This window comes from Hemicordylus capensis, chromosome 1 (assembly GCF_027244095.1).
Source record: "Hemicordylus capensis ecotype Gifberg chromosome 1, rHemCap1.1.pri, whole genome shotgun sequence".
In the NCBI taxonomy this organism is placed as follows: Eukaryota; Metazoa; Chordata; class Lepidosauria; order Squamata; family Cordylidae; genus Hemicordylus; species Hemicordylus capensis.
The window spans coordinates 384,525,139-384,546,027 of record NC_069657.1 but is presented as its reverse complement, the minus strand read 5'-3'; the positions used below and the strand labels follow the sequence as shown (position 1 = coordinate 384,546,027).

General features: G+C 42.4%; 1 protein-coding gene and 1 long non-coding RNA gene across 8 annotated transcripts in view; one reads left to right on the top strand and one right to left on the bottom strand.

Annotated features, from left to right (window-relative positions):
• The window catches only part of LOC128346962 (uncharacterized), a 28,177-nt gene extending 17,677 nt beyond the window's left edge, over positions 1 to 10,500 (top strand). The window contains exons 2-3 of the long non-coding RNA XR_008317321.1: positions 7,102 to 7,181; positions 9,805 to 10,500. This is a non-coding gene — a long non-coding RNA (uncharacterized LOC128346962). The remainder of the gene's footprint in view (positions 1 to 7,101; positions 7,182 to 9,804) is intronic.
• The window catches only part of CHRM3 (cholinergic receptor muscarinic 3), a 417,691-nt gene that overhangs the window by 251,702 nt on the left and 145,100 nt on the right, over positions 1 to 20,889 (bottom strand). For 6 of the 7 annotated variants that reach the window (XR_008317318.1, XR_008317317.1, XM_053300799.1 and 3 more), the window contains exon 3: positions 9,777 to 9,880. The gene's annotated coding sequence lies outside the window, so the exon portion shown is untranslated. Of the gene's footprint in view, positions 1 to 9,776; positions 10,029 to 20,889 lie in introns of those variants that run through there. The other variant, XM_053300743.1, reaches the window with a different exon arrangement.

Below are 20,889 nucleotides of genomic sequence, written 5' to 3'. Positions count from 1 at the left end.
AAGCATTTTTCACATTCTCCCCCTGCTGCCATCATTGCCACCATCAGCTTACATTTTCTTAAAGTAAATAAAAACTTTTCCCTTTCTCTCCCCACCCTCTAGAATTACTATTGCAAAATCCATACACTTGTAAAGCGGAATCCTTGCTGGATTCATCGTTACATGTTTGCCCCTCAAGCTAGTTAGTGAGTATGCTCAAAGGGGCTTGATGGTCAGACTGAAACGGGGGCAGCTCAATCGAGCCGAGCCTTCCAGTTCAGTTCAAATTTTAACTGAACCAGGATTTCCAGTTTTGTGCACATCCCTAGTTTGCGGAATCCTTTTCTCTTTTTATAGACAAGAATCTTAGAGCAAGTCTTCTGCCCCTCTTTGCCTGGGGGAAACATGACTACAAGTGAGCACCCTGTGTTGTAAAATATTCCCCCTAGGGGATGAGGCCCATAGCTCAGTGGTAGAGCATCTGCTTGCATGCAGAAGGTTGTACGTTCAATCGCTGGAATCTCCAGGTAGGGCTGGGTTTCATGCCTGAAACCTTGGAGAGCCGTTGCCAGTTAGGTGCAAATGATATTGAGCTAGATGAAGCAATGGTCTCACTCAATATAAGATAGCTTCCTATGTTCCTAAAATAAGTCCCTGGTTGTTGCAGGAGCATTAGGGACATATTTTATCACTTTGTTATCTCAAATAATTGTAAAACATGAATTCTAACTTTTGTTCTTAAAGCACAAATTGGACCTATATATTAATGGCTTGTATTCAAAGTCATAGCCACCTTAAGTGGGGCAGCAGGGAAATGCTTGACTAACAAGCAGAAGGTTGCAGGTTCGAATCCCCGCTGGTATGTTTCCCAGACTATGGGAAACATCTATATCAGGCAGCAGTGATATAGGAAGATGCTGAAAGGCATCATCTTATACTGCGTGGGAGGAGGCAGTGGTAAACCCCTCCTGTATTCTGCCAAAGAAAACCACAGGGCTCTGTGGGAGCCAGGAGTCGGAACTGACTTGATGGCACACTTTATTCAAAGTAATATTGGTTATCCCCAATGAAAAAGTTCACTTTTTGTCCAGTACCACATCATTATGGACAATTATATTAATCTCATGGTTTATATATACACAATTATATCACCCATCCTTTGGAAAGGCATATAGCAAAATGATTAGTATTTTTCCCTCTGTAAAAATGATATATTAATGATTTCAGCTGGTACATATTATCACAGTGTGGCTAATCTGTACAACATCTTTCTAATTAAACTTTTCTCGGAGCCCAAACCACAGCATGTTTGTGTGAATTAATTCAGAAAAAGATAAAAGTGATATATAGAGATCAAAAGGCATGTTACAGTACACAACACCTGATCCCTTATTCCTTGGGGCTTATAATACTTTCTCTGAGCTGTGGGAATTCAAACACATTTCCATAATTCCCCTATTTTCTACTTCAAACTGCTTAACAGATTTTAAGTTATTACTCTGAAATATGCTTCTTTGATTTTTTTTAAAACTGTATTTAAATATTAGAGTTTGGTGGCCCTCTAATTTCCAGAATTCAGGTTTTTCTTCACTTATCCTAAGCAGCCAGTTGGCTTGGAAGACTCTCTGCGGCATCATAGCAGCTGAACCAATGGTAGCCAGAGGGGACATGCCAACATGCGCCTGTTTCACATGTCACAGCCTAGGTAACTTGGGGACACTTCTGCAAGAACAAGAGAGACCAACTGTAATATCGCAGCAGATCAAGCAATGGCCGGACACTCCAAGAATGGGGATGGATGAGGTAGGGTAGAGAGCAATATTTTAAAACCCCCAAAAGATTCAACACCATTCACAGCCTCTTTTACTAAAGGGGCCTTTGCAAGGTTGTTCTTTAAAGTATGTTAACATTATAGCCTAAAAGACTATAATTCCCATGGTTATCTTACTGGTAAGAATAAGATGCCAACGTGGGTGATAATGTGCAGGATTGTAACCATATTCATTTCATATAACATATTTCTTCCAAATATCTCATCTTATACTTACAACACACACACACACACACACACACACACACACACACAGAGACAGAACCACCCAAGATTAAGTACAAAGAGACTGCACTTGAACAAATAACTAAATGAAGGAAGCACCTTTATAATAGACCTCCCCCCGCCAATTAAATCAGCAGTAAAAATGTGAATTGTCATCATGTAAATTCAAATGCTCAAGTGACTTAAATGATTTAAATATTAGCGGCAATGAAAACTGTATTGATGTAAATTTCTAGATCATGCAATAGACACCTTATAAATAAGATGACAGTTGTATATAACATCTAAATCAGTAATAGCTTTCCATACAGCTTCATATCATATTTAAATTAGCCTAAAATGATTTAGCAGATGCCCAGCTAAAGCAAGCAAGCACGTATATTGGGCAGCAGTGATACAGGAAGCTGCTGTAGGCAGACGATCACTTCAGTGACAATGACAATGAGATCATTTAATACTGTGTGGGAGGAGGCAATGGTAAACCACTCCTGTATTTTACCAAGAAAACCACAAGGTTAGACAAAGAATGATTGTTTATGTAGCGCCAGATGATGTGCCCCTCAGGTTGGATGGTACTCAACATGCTACTGAGAAAGAACCGAGGATGGTGTTTAAGACACCGTTAGATTAAAGCCTTTTGGACATCTAGTGGCTGATGTTGCCATGCGGGAAAAGCAAATCTGAAGCTGTGAAGACAGAATTAGAACAGAAATGAGGAATGTAAGAAGCATAAATATGGGAACGCACAACACAGTGAAAGATGAAATGAATTGACTACAGATTGACATCTTGGGCATCAGTGAATTAAAATGGACTGGAATGGGACACTTTCAGTCAGGAAATCATACCATTTACTACGCAGGACACAAAAACCAAAGAAGGAACGGTGTAGCTTTCATAGTCAGGAAGGATATAGCAATGTCAGTACTTGGGTACAATGCGGTCAGTGACCGACTAATATCAATTAGATTTGTGAGCAACCCTTTAACATGACAGTTCTTCAAGTCTGTGCCCCAACAACTGATGCAGAAGAAGAGGAAGTTGATGAGTTTTATGCTCAAGTCCAGTATGAAATTAACAGAACATGCAAGCCAGATGTGATGCTGGTGGTTGGCGACTGGAATGCCCATGTTGGAAATGGTAAAAGAGGAAAATACGGTCAGACTGTATGGCCTAGGAAACAGAAACGAAGCAGAACAACTTCTTAGTTTCCGCCAATTCAATGATCTCTTCATTGCTAACACATTCTTCATACAACCCAAACAGTGCCCAGAAGTACACAGAAATAAAATTGATTACATTATTGGTGCAAGGAGGTGGAAGAGCTCAGATATAACAGCGAAGATGTGGCAAGGGGCATATTGTGGAATAGATCACTAACTGTTCATGCGCAAGTTCCAAGTCAAGCTAAAGCAGAAGAACAAAGTTTATATGATATGATCTTGAGAATGTACCCACCATTTTCAAGAAGAACATCAGGAACTGTTGTGAAGTTCTGAACCTAATTGGTAGGGAACCAGATGAACTGTGGAATGAAGTCGATGAGGTTGTTAGTGATGAATGTGAAAAGAGACTGTCAAAGACCAAGAAACAGAAGAAATCAAAATGGATGTCTGAACAGAGGATGGAAATTGCCAAGAAGAGGAGAGAAGCCAAAGTCAAGAAAGATAAAGACCTCAGGAAGGAACTTAATAGGGCATTTCAGAAGTTGGCTCTGTTTGAAGGAACAAAGAGCAGTATTACAATGACATCTGAAAAGACCTTGAGGATGGAAATAGACATGGAAAAACAAGGCAAGTTTTCCAAAAGTTCTCTGAACTCATAAGGGGGTTCCAACCTTGAATTGCTATGTTAAGGGATGCCAAAGGATAGACAGTAACTGATCCAGAGAAGATCAAACAGAGATGGAAGGAGTGTACTTAAAATCTGTACAGCAGGGACGTCAACATCCTAGAAGATATTCCCTCCTTGCAAGAACCCCTAGTAAGGGAAAATGAAATTAGATCAGCACTCCGGTCATTACCTGGTTGGAAGGCTACGGGAATTGATGGAATAACTATAGAAATATGGCAAGCAACAGAAGAATCAATCAAGGCTCTAACCTAAATTTGCACATGCCAGCAAATTTAGAGAATGACACAGTGGCCAAAAGATTGGAAGAGGTCCGTATACATACCCATACCCAAAAAAGGAGACTCAAAAGATTGTGCAAATCATCACATAATATCCTTATTTTCACATATTAGCAAAATAATGCTCAGGATCATCCAATGCATATTGGAGCCCTATGTGGAAAGGGCAATGCCAGATGTTCATGCTGGTTTCCAAAAAGGCAGAGGAACAAGAGACATCATTGCTGATGCATGCTGGATAACTGAGAAAGCCAAAGAATACCAAAAAGAAGTCAATATGTGCTTTATTGTCTACAGAAAAGCCTTCGATTGCATCAACCATGTAAAGCCTTGGAAAATCCGTAGGAAAATGGATGTCCCAGAACATCTCATTGTTCTCATGAGAAACCTGTACACAGGCCAGGAAGCCACAGTCCTGACAGAACATGGCGAAACAGACTGATTCCAGATTAGCAAAGGAGTAAGACAAGGCTGTATACTTTCTCCTTATTTATCCAACATATGCTGAACATACACTGAGAGAAGCTGGACTGGAAGATGATGAGTGTGGTTTTAAAGTTGGAGGAAGAGACATCAACCCACGCCTTAGTCACGTCGCGGCTGGATTACTGTAACGCGCTCTACGTGGGGCTGCCCTTGAAGAATATCCGGAAACTGCAGCTAGTGCAAAACGCGGCAGCGAGGGTGTTATCCAGAGCTGCCCGTTGGGAACATATCACCCCCATTTTGAAAGAGCTGCACTGGCTACCGGTTTGTTTCCGGGTCCAATTCAAGGTGCTGGTTTTGACCTTTAAAGCCCTAAACGGTTTGGGCCCAGGGTATTTGAGGGACCGCCTGCTCCCAAGGGTTGCTGCCCGCTTGACGAGGACATCTGAGGGGGCCCTGCTCCAGGTGCCGACAATGAGAGAGGCCCGGCTGTCGTGCACTCGGGACAGGGCCTTCTCTGTTGCTGCCCCCAGACTCTGGAATGCTCTCCCAGTGGTCATTCGCTCCTCGGACTCCATCATGGCTTTTAGAAAGCTTGTAAAGACTTGGCTTTTTACCCAGGCTTTTACATAATCGTTTTTACTGCTGCTTCTGGGTGTTTTTATTTCTTGTATTGTTTTATGCCTGTTTTTATATGTTTTTATACTCTTGCATGTTGTTTTTATTGTGTTTTTATTGTATGTTTTTAACTTTTGTAAACCGCCTTGGGGCTATATTTTAACGAAAGGCGGTATAAAAATGCAAAAATGCAAAAATAAATAAATAAATAAATAAATAAATAAATAAATAAATAAATAAATAAATAAATAAATAACTTGCACTATGCTGATGACACCACTCTGATAGATGAGCATGCGGATGATCTGCGAGCTCTAGTAATGAAAGTCAAGGAGAACCATGAAAAAATGGTACTACGACTAAATGTAAAGAAGATGAAACTGACTACAACGGGTACAGTAACCAGCCTAAGAATTGATAATGAAGACAGTGGAGTAGTGAATAGCTTCTTCCTTTTAGGATGACCATCAACAGTAAAGGATCCAGCAGTCAAGAAATACACTGCAGAGAAGCACTTGGTAGGGTTGCAATGAAGGCCTTGGAAAGGATATTTAGCTGCCGTGACAAGTCTATACCTACAAAGATTAGAATTGTTTGGACAATGGTTTTTCCGTGACAATTTATGGATGTGAAAGCTGGACTTTGAAGAAGCAAGATAGAAAAAGTATTGATGCTTTTGAGCTTTGGTGCTGAAGAAGACTTTTGCGGATACCATAGACAGCCAGAAAAGCAAACAACTAGATCATAGAACAAATCAATCGAGAATTTTCACTCAAGGCACAAATGACCAGGCTCAAACTTTCATACTTGGGACACTATCGGACTATCATACTTTGGACACATCATGTGAAGACCCTGCTCCCTTGAGAAGTCCACAATGCTCGGGAAGGTTGAAGGAAAGAGAAGAAGAGGACTACCAGCAGCAAGGTGGATGGACTCGATTACAAAAACAATGAATGCACCACTGAGATACCTTAAACATCAAGTTGAAGACAGATCATCCTGGAGAGAATCTATCTATGTGGTCGCTAAAAGTCGACATCAAATTGATGGCACTTAATCAATCAAATCAAAATTCCAATGGCATATCTGGCTTCTCAGGAGACTACTAAATCAGTTAAATATCACGTGCTTCCAAAATAAAATGTACTGAATTGACTTCTTTTATCTCCTCATAAAAGCATATCTACATACATTTGGAGTCCTTATTCTAGCAAGATGGGCATTCTCTCATACTGTGTTTAGTTAGAGATATGTGGACCACCACTTCTAACCTCAGAAAAAAAATTCTGATAAGTATTTTAATTTTACTCAAAATTCTTATTTCAGTGTCACCCCAACACTGGGAGGGAAGATATAAGTGATATTTTAAGTGGTGGAAATGTCATGTTTGTGCTGGTTATTACCTACAAAGTCCTTAACAGCTTGGGTCCAGGGTATTTAAGAGAGTGCCTCCTTTGTCATGAGCCCTCCTATATTTTAAGATCATCTGGGGAGATGGTCATCCGGTTACGGTTGCTACCAGCTTGTTTGGAGGTTACCTGGGACAAGGCCTTCTCTATGGCTGCCCCAAGGCTCTGGAATACACTCCTGTCAAAATAAGCATTTCTCTATCTCTGGTTTGTTTTTAAAATGATCTTTAAGATGCACCTGTTTTCTAAGGCTTTTAATTAATTAACTGCTTGTTTTATACTGTAAAATTGTTTAATAATTTTATCTTGTTTTATATTTGTTGTATTTTAAATTATGTATACCACTAAGGGATACACATATCAAGTGGTATAATATGATAAATATTTGAGACATGGAAAACAAGCGTTTTATGGGTTTCACTTCCACCACACTTAAAATGTCACATAAATCTTCACCTTAAGCTTCTCTGCATTGCAGGTCCATCCAAAAGAAAAGCTTGCCACATAGAAGGAATCTCCACACAGATTGGTCTGAAGTGCCTAAATCTACTACTAAAGGTAAAGCATGCCATCAAGTTGATTTGACTCCCACAGATCCCTGTGGTTTTCTTTTGGTAGAATACAGAAGGGGTTTACCATTGCCTCCTCCCAAGCAGTGTGAGATGATGCCTTTCAGTATCTTCCTATGTCATTGCTGCCCGATATAGGTGTTTCCCACAGTCTGGGAAACATACCAGCGGGGATTCAAACCGGCAACCTTCTGCTTGTTAGTCAAGCATTTTCCCACTGCACGATATACTACACTACTAATTCCCAAATCTACTACTAAAATTTCCTCCTGTTAGTGAACAAGCCTGTCACATCCTCCAACTCTGTTTTATTCCAATTTACTATTCACTGCCTTCCTTTCTTGGCTCTGATAACATTGCCTTGCAGTATATTTATAAATAAATCAAAATTTATTTATTCAATTTTTCTACCACCCTTCAAAAATGTCTCAGGGCAGTTTCCAATTAAAACAAAACCATTAAAATCAGTTAACAATTAAAACAAAAATTATAGAACAATTAAGAATTAAAACATCATAAAATGACAATTAAACAATCACAACAATTTTTAAAAACCCTGAAAACCAGGTTACAACATTAAAACCAATTACAACTATTTAAAAACCCTGGAAGGCCAGGCCAAACAGATAGGTTTTAAGGACTCTTCTGAAGGCCAGTAAAGAATCCAAATTGCAGATTACTGCCAGGAATGCATTGCACACTGGTTCCACACTATGCATTGATTTTTGTTTGACATCTGCCTTCCATTAACTGAACCTCTTATCAGCATACTGAGTGAAAAGGTTTACCAGAATCTCACAAAAGCCACCTAGAATTACAAAGGAGAACAGACTGCCAGTTCTTGCAGACCCTGGCTTTGTTTGGTAAAGGTTTCCTTGTACAAGCACTGACATTCTGCTGGCTCCTCCACATGATAGCTTTGCCAAAGCTGATATATTTCAGCTGTTACATTTGGCACTACGCCACATACAGTTTGCCTAATAAGTGTATTTGTTTACAGAATGCTGGCTATAATTTAGTCACCCCAGAAATCCTACTTGAAAATATACTCCTTGACACAAAGTACATTATTATTGAAAACAAGGGAAGCATTTGCCAGTCACTGGATCATTTGGCTTCACTGAAAAAATATCACATTTCAGAGTCTAAATTTAATTCATTTTTTAGAACACACATTAAATACAAAGAGAAGGAACATAACAGCTTTAGTGGCATAATTAATTCCACAAGTAGTATAAGAACAACTAAGCATATTTGGCTGTGTGGTGTCTGCTTGTTTGGTGTTTTTCTGCAATTGATTAGGTGGCTGAAAACTCTACAAAATGAGAGTGCCACAATACCATCCACTTTGACAAGCTCAAATAATATCTTCCCTCAGTTCCACCCATCCAAAGCTCCTCTTAGCTTGTCTATCCCAAATCCACATATGCAAAGCCCACTAATGAGATGCAATGAGGCAGTATCCTCAAGCAGTGGTTTAGCCATCTCTGCTATCCTGTTATATCCAGCATCACACCACACTATTAAATTGCCAAATGACTGCCCCTACCTACTAGTAGTAACAACAACACCCAATGCATTGCTCTTCCTCCTCCTGTCTTGCTCATTTGATCCTTGCAAGCCAGGGAGCAGGGAACAGAGAGAAAGAAAGTGCACTTATTTCCACTCATTGCCCCATCTGATACCTTTTCAAAAGGCAGGGAGAACAGGACAAGAATGGAGGAAGAATGACAGCTGCTACTGCCACTGCTGCTACCACCACCACCACCTAAAGTGAGATGGGAATGGCAATGGAGGGATGTTCATGCAGTAGGGAGAATCAAAGACAGCTGCAGTGGAGGGAAGAATGTCAGATGCCACCCTCTTTGCTGCCTTTAAAGCCTGTGGAGGCCAAATCAGAGACCTCTGCAGGCAATATCAGAGACTCCCTGCAGGCTTGGTTTGAAAGGTGCATGGAATGATGAAGAGAAGCTGCCACTGGCAGCCTTCTCCCATCACCCTATGGCACTTTAAAAACCTGGTGCCTCACTCAAGCATCCTAAGACCTAGAACTGCCCCTGCACAAGCCCCACCTAGCAACCATGGTAGCTAAATGAAACCTCTATTTAGGGTCCCTGGACATGGTTTGATGCCACCTAATGCAGCCACCTTGCCGAAGCTACACTGGTTAACCACCAGAGAAGCCCCATGTATACCTGCTTGAGTTCCATGATACTAGAAGGGTGGGTGTATGTACAGTATGAGAATTCAGAGGCAGTATACCTCTTAAAAGTTAGGTGGTGGGGGAACAGGGAAATCCAATTGTCCTTGTGTTCTGATAGTGAACTTTCCTGAGGCTATGTCTGGCCACTGCTGGAAACAGAATTCTGGACTAAATGTACCTGCTGGAACTGGCATGAATCTTTGTATAATATTGATATTTGCATATTTTGCCAGTGTCAGGAATCTTTTGCAAACTCCATTATATGATACTTTATCTTCATGTCCGATTCCCTATTGATCTGCTCGTCAACGTTCTATGCCACATTTCTATTCCAATCGCAGAGATAATGAATGAAGCATGGGAGTGTTTACTTCTTTTTACCTTTAACATCCTTGTTGTCTCAACAAAGCAGGCCTTTGCCCATGAAGAGCCACTTCCTTCATTGATGGGGAACAAGAAAACCCATGAATTCAAGAGATGAGTAGCTGTAAGAAAAGGAAGAAAATGTTGAGATATTCTGTTCTAGAGCCAATATCAGTACACTGTTCTGACAACTGTGATAATAAAGTAATCACTGACTCATTCACAATCAAAAAGGGCACAAAATGTTCTATAGATGGTTTTGACACAATCTCAGGCTGCACCTAGGACTTCAAAAGCAGTGTCCACAATGGCTGTTGAATGTTTCTTAGAAAACATGATGTAGACAGAGTAAGCGCTGAACTTTGTTTTCTTAAAATGAGTTATAAACTTCAGGGTTTTAGAACTATTTCATCACATCCAACCACCTTCCCCACTTTTGGCCTTGCTTAACATCCAGCCTGATGAAGAATTCTGGAGAACATGAAAGATTGTGTGTCATTTTGGTTAGTCCCAATAAAGATATTACTTGATTGTAATCAAGTAATGTGGCTTTTGGCTTCCCCCCCCCAACGGACCAACACTGCTATCTACATATATTTTACAACTATAAAGCAACTTGTGATCTTCAAATTAGAAAGCATAAGATATATCCCAATACTACTTTCATTCCTCTGTTCTCTGAAGATATAGTAATATGATCCTGCCTCCTGCAGGGACTCAATTATTAAAGTGTTCTACCCAATTGTGTCTTGCAAGTTGAATTTTTTCTTAATACATCCAAAATATAATCACTTAAAACTCATTAAATGGAATACTTCTGAACACTGAACAGGGCAGGTGAATCTAGTTTCTTTTTGAAGAGCTATTCAGAAAGGATCCAAGACAAGTCCATTTGTGAGGTTATATATATTTTACATGCACAGATTACAGTTGGTGTTACAGTTCATGGGGTTTGCTGAAACTCTACCAGCTTCTCTGACACAACCAAAAAAGGAAGCAAAGATTACAAGGCTCATCTCTTCTCATTTTATGGACCTATGGAAAGCCACCTTCATAGTACACATATGCAAAGAAGTTCTGACCATAAACCAAACCGAGGCTGCCTTCCAAGGCTATTTATCTGCTTTACAGAAGTTTGCACATGCTTAGAGAGAAACATGAGGAGTCAGCACTGACAATAAGTGACGTTCATTGGAGACTTTCTATTGCTTCCAATAGACCATTCTCTCAGCTTCAGTCCCACAGAGACATTGGTTTATTTGCACTTTGTTGCTGAGGTCAGGCAAAGTTGTGAACATATGAAGTTGATGGGAGAAAATATAGGCCACATTCAGACGTAACAGCTAACTGAAGTTAAACATGGCTAAAGATAGGAACATAGGAAGCTGCCATATACTGAGTCAGACACAGGTCCATCTCACTCAGTATTGTCTGCACAAACTGGCAGCGGCTTCTCCAAGGTTGCAGACAGGAATCTCTCTCAGCCCTATCTTGGAGATGCCAGGAAGGGAACTTGGAGCCTAGATGCTCTTCCCAGAGCGGCTCCATCCCCCAAGGGGAATATCTTATAGTGTTCACACTTCTAGTCTCCCTTTCGTATGCAACCAGGGCGGACCCTGCTTAGCTTAAGGGGGCAAGTCATGCTTGCTACCACAAGACCAGCTCTCTTCCTGCTGTTACGCCCAAATGCAGACGCACCTGAGGACATAGCTGCTCCATGCCTTCAGCACTTCTCGCTGGCAGCCTCTTAGAAACCAGTCCCTCCCCTCCTGTCAGCTATGTGGCTATGGAGTTGCTAGGCTACAGGGACGCCACCACGCCCCATCCTGTGTCAGACTGTCAAGCTGTATAGTCATGTGGAAGCATCCCTGATCCCTTGCTCCCTCCACCTGGCAAGTTCTCCCCCCCCGCCGACATATAGGTTAGGAAAGGGGGCCCAACCTCCTTTCCAGGGTGGGGATATTTGCTCCCTAAGTCTTACTCATGAAAAGAACCATCATCTGTGAACATAGAGCTGACGTGACTTGCCCAAAGCTCCAGTTTTGTCTCATTTGTCCAAAGGACATTCTCCCAGAAGCATTGTGGCTTGTCAATATACATTTTAGCAAATTCCAGTCTGGCTTTTTTAAAATGATAAAACTGGAGCTTTATGGCAAGTCACATCAGCTTTATATCCCCAGATGAAAAAAATGAAGCTTTCAAAGAAAAGAACACCATACCTACTGTGAAACATGGAGGAGGCCCGGTTATGTTTTGGGGCTGCTTTGCTGCATCTGGCATGGGGTGCCTTGAGTCTGTGCAGGGAACAATGAAATCTCAAGACTATCAAGACATTCTGGAGCGAAACATACTGCCCAGTGTCAGAAAGCTCTGTCTCAGTTGCAGGTCATGGATCCTCCAACGGGATAATCACCCAAAACACACAGTTAAAAGTACCCAAGAATGGCTAAGAACAAAACATTGGACTATTCTGGAGAGGCCTTCTATGAGCCCTGACTTGAATCCTATCGAACATCTATGGAAAGAACTGAAACATGCAGTCTGGAGAAGGCACCCTTCAAACCTGACCCAGCTGGAGCAGTTTGCTCCGGAAGAGTGGGCCAAACTACCTGTTGACAGGTGCAGAAGTCCCATTGAGAGCTACAGGAATTGCTTGTTTGCAGTGATTGCCTCTAAAGGTTGTGCAACAAAATATTAGGTTCAGGGTCCCATCATTTTTGTCCATGCCATTTTCATTTGTGTTATTATTTGAAATATTCTGTTGCATCAAAACTCTAAAGCAAAGTCTGATTTTTGTTAAATGTGGAATAAACAATGATGGGTGCCAATTAGGTTTGTCAGTTTCAAGTTATTTCAGAGAGAATTGTGGGTTCTTCTTTTTTCATGGAGGAGTACCAACACATCTGTCCACGTGTGTAGCTATGTGTAGGTATCTAGATAGGCGTGATGACTCCCATGAGGGTCATGGAGGATTCCTCAGATGAGAACCCAGAGCAGGTGGAGCAGGTTGAAATTCTGGTCGACTCAGCAAAGCCAGAACTGACAGGCTAGCAGGCCCCTCTGCTTCCTTCCCATCCTCCTCCTGATGAAGCCTCCGAGGCCGATGAAGTTGAGGTGCCTGCCTCAGATCCACAACAGCAATGTTTGGCCAGAGTACAGACTCAGAAGGAAGAATGCCGTAGGTCAGAGAGGCTGGTCAGAAGGAACAGGTGTTCCAGCTTTGACCTAGCTGCATCTCCCTGACAAGGTCCAGCTGCAGTGATGGGTGGGGCTCTCAGTACACTGCCTATTCAGAGCAGCCTGAAAGCTGGGTCTGTGCTGGAAATAATGTCTGTGGTGACCAGCACTTACCATGAGCAACCTTGACCTGGAAATCTAGACCTGTTTGTTGTGACTGACCACGATTTGTGTTCACCCCTCATCCTGATGATTGTGGAATCCCACAGTCCCCCACGGGACTTCTTGCAACCTTTTGTGACTACACTTCCTATCAGCTTTCCCTTCCCATCTGAAAAGAATGGTTTTGCAGCTACTGGGCAGTCGGCCAATGCAGGTCATTACAGCAGCTTGCTATTTTATTAATATCATGAAAGCTTGAGGTATTCTGAATATGCTATCCAGGGTTCTTGCTTTATTGCTGCTTTATTAGTAAATGTAATAGGAATTACTAGCCGAGCCGGCTGGAAAGCATCTGTGCCTCTAGTTCTCCCCTCCCCCACCACTGTTTTCTTTCCCCACCCACCCCTATCATTTTCTCTCCCCACCCCTGCCATTTTCTTTTTCCCCACCTGCTGCCACCCCCGCCCACTGTTTTCTCCCCCCACTGCTGTTTTGTTTCCCGCCTCACCCACAAGCCTGTCCACTGCCACTGCTGCTTTCCTTTCCCCCTGCCAGCAGCTCGCTCATGAATTCTCATGAGAGCTGCCACACATAGGATTAGTGACGGGTACACCTTAGATAAATGTTTATATCGATTGTTTGCCTTGCCAAAATTGTGTATATTCTGTTGGGTGCAGAGGCACCTAAGCCACCAGGCTTAGCCAGGTGGGGTGGCTCAGAGACACTCCATCTGTCTGTATCCAATAAACCATAAATATTTTATATTATACAGTTGTCTTCTTGAATCTCAAATTATACCAGTTTATCTGCACCAGAATTTCAGTTAACACTCTGGGAGTAAAGCACCTTCCCTAGCCACACTTTGTTTCAGATAGGGGTGGTGTGTTGTCTGTCTTGGCTCACTCCAAAAAGGGCACCGTAGCACTGATCCATTGGTGGCCACACAGCTGAATCCTCCAGGGTAAAGTGTGGAAGCACTGTTCTTTTGCACACCAGAGTGATCTGCTCCACTTTTCTTCTGTTTAGTGCAATAATAGAACCTCAGAGGATTCTCCCTACGTCTCCTCTGAATCAGGAAATGAAAATCCTCAGTATACTCCCAATTTGAGTGCTGCAAATGTAACATGTGTGCAACATGTGTGCAACCCCATCCAGAACCAGTTGAATCTCCTCATCCCAATTGGCTCTCCTAGTGACCAATAGCACCTCCATTTTGCCCGGATTGAATCTCAGTTTGTTAGCTCACATCCAACCCATCACTGCCTCCAGCCACCTATTCAGGACATCCACTGCCTCCCTAGGATCAAGTAACAAGGAAAGATCTAGCTGAGTATCATCTTCATATTGCTGACAACTCAGTCCAAGTACCCAGATGACCTCAGCCAACCATGTAAATGTTAAATAGCAATGGGGGGGGGGCAAACTGTGTGGGATCCCACAGGCCAGTGGCCACGGAGCCGAACAGTAATCCCCCAACACCACCTTCTGGACCCTCCCACCGAGAAAGGATCAAAGCCACTCCAAAGCAGTATCTCTAATACTTGAGAGGTGGTCCAGAAATATACCATGGTCGATGGTATTGAGCGCTGCTGAGAGGTCCAGCAGAACCAACAGGGATGCACTCCCCCTGTCTAACTTCTGGCAAGGTCATCCACTAGAGTGACCAAAGCAGTTTGAGTCCCGTATCCAGAATGGAAGCCAGACTGAAAGGGGTCTAAATAATCCATAGTTTCCAAGATCCTCTGCAGCTGGGATACCACCATACACACTGGGATGCCACCACACACCCCACCATGTTAGGTGGTGGGTCTCAATGAGGTGTACACAATGACAATTTTTTTCATTTCAATGCAGTGAGGCTGTTCTCACAAGTGGGCAAGCCCTGGCTAGGGCAGCTAAGCCCAGGCTTGGTTGCCCCTGAGAACTGCCAGGAGCTGTGTGGCTAAGGAGCCCATTGGTTAGCCAATGTTAAAGGTGTGAGCATGGCCTTAACCTGGGCTAACTGCTCATGTGTCAGTGCCAGCTGCTGGAGCAGGCTCCCAGCTATCAGTGCAGGGATCCCCAAATTCACCGTGAACTCATGCAGTGCATTGTGTGACTTCCAGGGGCTGGGATGACACGTCCCAGCCCCCGAACCTCCACATTGCCTGGAAAAGCAGCAGCTCATCTGGATGTGCAACTCTTCTGGATCATCTGTGGGGAAGGTAAGCTGCTGCAGCTTTCCCCACTGCCCACCCTCAAGTCCGCTCACAGGATCAATATATGTATATGTCTTAATCATCAGTTTTAAAAGGACCAACGTTTAAGAAAGCAGCTAGCAAACAAGAATATCAATAAATATGACATTCTGTTTGAATAAGTGTTTACTAGCATCTCCTCTCAAAAAAAATTGTTTCAGCATGGGAGGACAGCTTTTCCATTGTGTCCCATCTTCATCATTTTCCACATGAAAGAAGATACGAAATTCTCAAGCCCTTACCAAATAAAATTAGTCCTGTTACAAATCACTATGAAACATGTCACTCAAACAGTGACTTAAACATTGCAACAGATTCTTTGGAATCTTCACAGTTATAAAACCTACAATGCCAGATAGTAAGGAAGAGAGTTTGCCACTGATTGATCCTTGTCACATCAATAGGTGCCAAATTACCAGCAAAGTCAGGATTAAAGATCATGGGATATCATGCTATGGAGACTATTGAATGTATACATGGCAAACACTAGTTCAAGTATCTATCCTGGAAAGCTCTCATCTTTCTTTGACATCTTTCAGCCTAAGCTATCTCACAAAGTTGTTCTGAAGGTAAGAAATAGACTACACTACCTTGGACACACCTCCAATAGAAGTGGCTAATGCTAAATGAAAGGTAAACTCACAGCAACTTAACTTATAATTGGGTGTTGCAAACCAAGTGATTTTTTTTGTTAAGCCAGACAATAACTCTATTTCTTAGGTCCAATTCCAAAATGGCCCTATAGATATCACTGAGAGCATGATGTGGCCTGCAGCTTTCTGTTCAGTCCCCCACTCCACAAACCATTGTACCCTGACCCACTACCCACTTCCCTTTCCACTTATATGGTGGTCACTGGAGACAATGGGAGATCTTACTGGAGGCATCTATAGGTGGTCTCCCTTCCACTTTGGCACCTTGATTGCTACAAATGCAGCATCTCAGATGCCACAACCCCTGGAAAATGTAGCTTTCAGGACACCCAAGTCCTTAATATGGATATCAAACACTTTGAAAACTAATATTGTTTGCACACAGGACACTTCAGGCCATGCTCATGCCATCATACAGGGAAACCTGGGATATAGAATATCTAGCACCCTAGATATCTACATTTTCCAGGCTCTTTGGCACCTGAGACGATGCTTTATGGAATCCAGGAGGGAAACAGTTCAAATTCCCAGCTGAAAAAGAACTTTTGAGGGAAATGCTACTCAATTCATAATAAAGCTAAGTATTGCAAACAAGTTGATACTTTCTTAAGCTATCCAAACTCCAGCTTTTGACCCTGACATGAGCCCACAAAGCAACTTACAATCAATTAAAAGTGTAATAAACATACAATAAAACAAATCATTCTAAGAATAACAAAAATCAAGAAGTGCAACAGTATAAGCACAAAAGGAGGAAAGGCATACATCAACACACCCCAAAGACTATTTCACTGCAGACTATGCGCTTCAGTGACATCACTAATTTCCCCCCCAGAAAATACTAAACGAATAGAACAGATTATTCATCCAAAATAACAATGTCTCTGAGGTTATGAGCTGGACCCCCCCCCAAAAAAGCTTCAGGGTTATGTAGTTCAAAAGTAGCAAAGGATGATAGGTGAAGATAATAATGGCTGAATGTATTCAGTTTTAAAACAATTCTAAGTGTTGACCCTACAGATTCTGAGTTAGGTAAAGTTGTTTAGAACTGAAAATTCAATTGTTAAATGAACTAGCTGGTGGCCAATTATATGGATGCTCTGCTCTGAAAATATAAGGGAACTAAGTTTAGGGAACTAAAGGTGCCTTTTCTTACAAAGAGGCAGCTTTAGTGTGTGCTGATTCCCGTAGCAAGCAAAGATCCTTGTGGGACTTTTAGAGAAAGTGCAATCTGCAAATTTAATATCCCACTGAGGCAATCTTCTCCAAACCTTGGTGAATATTGCAGCCTGAATTCTGGAGCACAGGCAACAGGCATTGTGTGGAGTACCCTTACACTAAAAATCCCAAAAACTGCCTCACAGCCCCCAGCCCTGGCAGCTACTTTGACCAAACCATGTCAGATTAAAAGTGATTCAATTCCTTGAAAATACTATTAAAACATATAGGGAGGAAATGGGATACATTCCTCTTTGTAGTGCAACAGTTAAGACTGTAGGAGGGAATTGCATTTTGGAATGCTATTTCATGAAAAACCAAAACCCCAAACACCTCACACATTTGGAAACCAAAATACTGAGGGGAAGGCTAGAGCAGAAGTCCAGCATGCTATGCTTTTCCATGGACAAGTTTCTGAGGTGGGAGAAAATATAATATTAGTGGCGGACATACTGCTCAGGGAATGGAGGGTGGCAGCACTGTAGACCTTGGCTGTAATGCTGCAAGGACATTTAAAAAAGAGATCCTCACTGCTGCATAGGCAGGTCTGTTCCGCTCCGACAAATTCCTGCACAATCACATACAGCACAGACAAGGAATAATAATTTATATCCTGATGGTGCTGATGATGATGAAGAAGAATTTTCTGCACATTTGAAGTTGGCTATAATTCACTTAGCACAAGGTCGCCTTTCCTTCAGGGGTGTGCACAAATCAATTTTTGTGAACGGAATCAAACAGCAAAAACTCAAATTAACCTAAAATCACCAAAATCGATTAGAGTGATTTGACCGCCATTTTGTGGTCCATTTTTTCAGGAAAAACAGGCCTCAAAATGGCACATTTTTTCCTGGGGAGATCTGGTCTACCAATTGGAATTGGCAGGAAGTCCATGCCTCCATTCTGGACTTCACATGTCAACCTGCCTTCGAGGACTGGTCTAACTGGCTAGACAAGTCCTCTGAGGCAGGAAGACATGCTAAGTCTGGAGTGGAGGGCTGGTCTATCTGCTGACCCCCAATTAATAGACCAGCTCTCCTGTTTTTCCAGGGAATGCTCGTCTATCTATTGAGGTCAGTGGATGGACCCATCCTTCCACTCTGGACTTAGTGTGCCTGTTTGCCTCGAAAAACTGGTCTACTCAGGTAGAGCAGACTTCTGAGATGGGCAGGCGCACTAAGTCCAGAGCGGGAGGATGGTCTACCTGCTGTCCCCAATTGCTAGACCAGCTCTCCCCAGAAAAAAAGCACAATTTTGAGGCCTGTTTTTGAGGGCAAGGTGACTCAAATTGATTCGAGGGCAAATTGAACTGTGCACCCCTACTTTTCTTCTTTATGTTTAGGGTAGCACTTCCAGTCACAATACCAAATCAAAGTAATGTAGCTCTTTTTTGATCATAGCTTTTGGAAACTGTTTTTCCTAGAGCGTACTGGTCTACCAATTGAGGTTGGCGGATGGACCATCCTTCCACTCTGGACTTAGTGTGCCTGTCTGCCTCGAAAAATTTGTCTACCCGGGTAGAGCAGTCTTCCGATATGGACAGGCGCGCTAAGTCCAGAGCAGAAGGATGGTCTACCTGCCATCTCCAATTGGTAGACCAGCTCTTTCCAGAAAAAAGCACCATTTTGAGGCCTGTTTTCCTAGTGAAATGAGCCTCAAAAAGGTGTTTGAGTCACCCGATCTGATTCAGGTTAAATCAGGGTTGATTCTCCTCGACCCCGAATTGGGCCCTCTATTTTGAGGGCGATTTGATGTTGAATTTATGAATCATCCAATTCAACCCAAATTGATTTGAGGGCAAACTGAACTGCACACCCCTACTTTTCTTCTTTATGTTTAGGGTAGCATTTCCAGTCACTGGATATCAAATCAAAATAATGTAGCTCTTTCTTGATCATAGTTTTTGAAAACTGTCACTTTGAACAAAGGCTATAAAGATCTTATCTGCACTGAAACAACCCAATTTTTCTACCCCCTTGGCAATGTGAGTGAAGCATCATTTTTAATGTGCCTTTTAATCATCAGACCCTTTCAGCTTGAGGAGAGGGCATGAGATAAAACTGGGAGAATATGGCTTAACAAAGAAACAACAGAACCAGGGGTAATCCCATCAAATTGATTGCCAGGAAATTTAGGACCAACAAACAGAGGTACTTTTTCACACAACACATAATCAACTTGTGGAATTCTCTACCACAAAATGTGGTGACAGCCAACAACCTGGATAGCTTTAAGAGGGGTCTGGTTAACTTCATGTAGGAGAGGTCTATCAACGACTACTAGTCGGAGGGCTATAGGCCACCTCCAGCCTCAAAAGCAAGATGCCTCTGAGTACCAGCTGCAGGGGAGTAACAGCAGGAGAGTAACAGCAGGAGAGAGTGCATGCCCTCATCTCCTGACTGTAGGCTTCGAGCAGCATCTGGTGGACCACTGTGTGAAACAGGATGCTGGACTAGATGGGCCTTGGGCCTGATCCAGCAGGGCTGTTCTTATGTTCTAACAGTCTTTTAGTAGTTACTTCTGCTACTTCCTCCAAAAGCCGGGCTTTGCCTACAGTTGAGAGCCTTCAATTGTCAGATCAAGTTAACTGGTAAACTGTGGCACAAAACCTTCCTTGGTACACTAAACTGAGATTTTAAGGATCATGGGGCCCAAATCATGCCATTGCAAGTACAGTACCTTTGTATGGAAAAATCCCCAGAGGGCATAACATAGTCCATTCTTCCTCCTCCCGCTCAGCATGTGAGCCTGGACAGGAGTTGCAGGGTGAGGGTGAAAACCCATAGGGAATCATGATTCCCTATGGAGATCCCCCCTCACATGGCTACTCCTATCACAGAGGTCTGGAACAAACTCTAGAGATGAGTGCTTAGCTATATACCTTCATTTTAGACAACCAGTAAGTAAGTGTTATATATTTCAAATATTATTTTAAAATAAATGTAGTTGTGAGATAAGATGTTAAACCAACACTTAGATCACCATTGTGCTTCACTGCAAAGAGGACAGTAAAAAGTACAATTAATACAAACATTTTAAGTTTAATCATAACTAACAATCATCAAAACAATCAATCATAACATAGCTTTCTCCAAAAGCACTACATAAGAACAGCCTTGCTTGATCAGGCCCAAGACCTATCTAGTCTAGCATCCTGTCTCACACAGTGGCCCACCAGATGCCTCTAGGAAGCCCACAGGCAAGAGGCGAGGGCAGTCCTCTCTCCTGCTGTTGCTCCCCTGAGAGGCATCGCGCCTCTGAGACTGGAGGTGGCCTATAACCACCACACTAGTAATCATTGAAAGGCCTGTCCTCCATTTGTCTAAGCCCCTTTTAAAGCCACCCAAGCTAGTGGCCATCACCACATCCCATAGCAGAGAATTCCTTAGATTAATTATGTGCTGTGTGAAAATGTACTTCTTTTTGTCAGTCCTAAATTTCCCAAATTTGAGTTTCATGGGATGGCCCCTGGTTCTAGTGTTGTGGGAGAGGGAGAAATTGAGGTTTTTTGCCCCAATATGCATCACTTTTCACTTGCTTACATTGACCTGTATTTGCCATTTTATCTTCCATTCACCTAGTTTGGAGAGATCCTTTTGGAGCTCCTCACAACCTGTTTTGAATTTACCTATCCGAATAGTTTAGTGTCATCTACAAATTTGGCCACAGCACTAGTTACCCTAA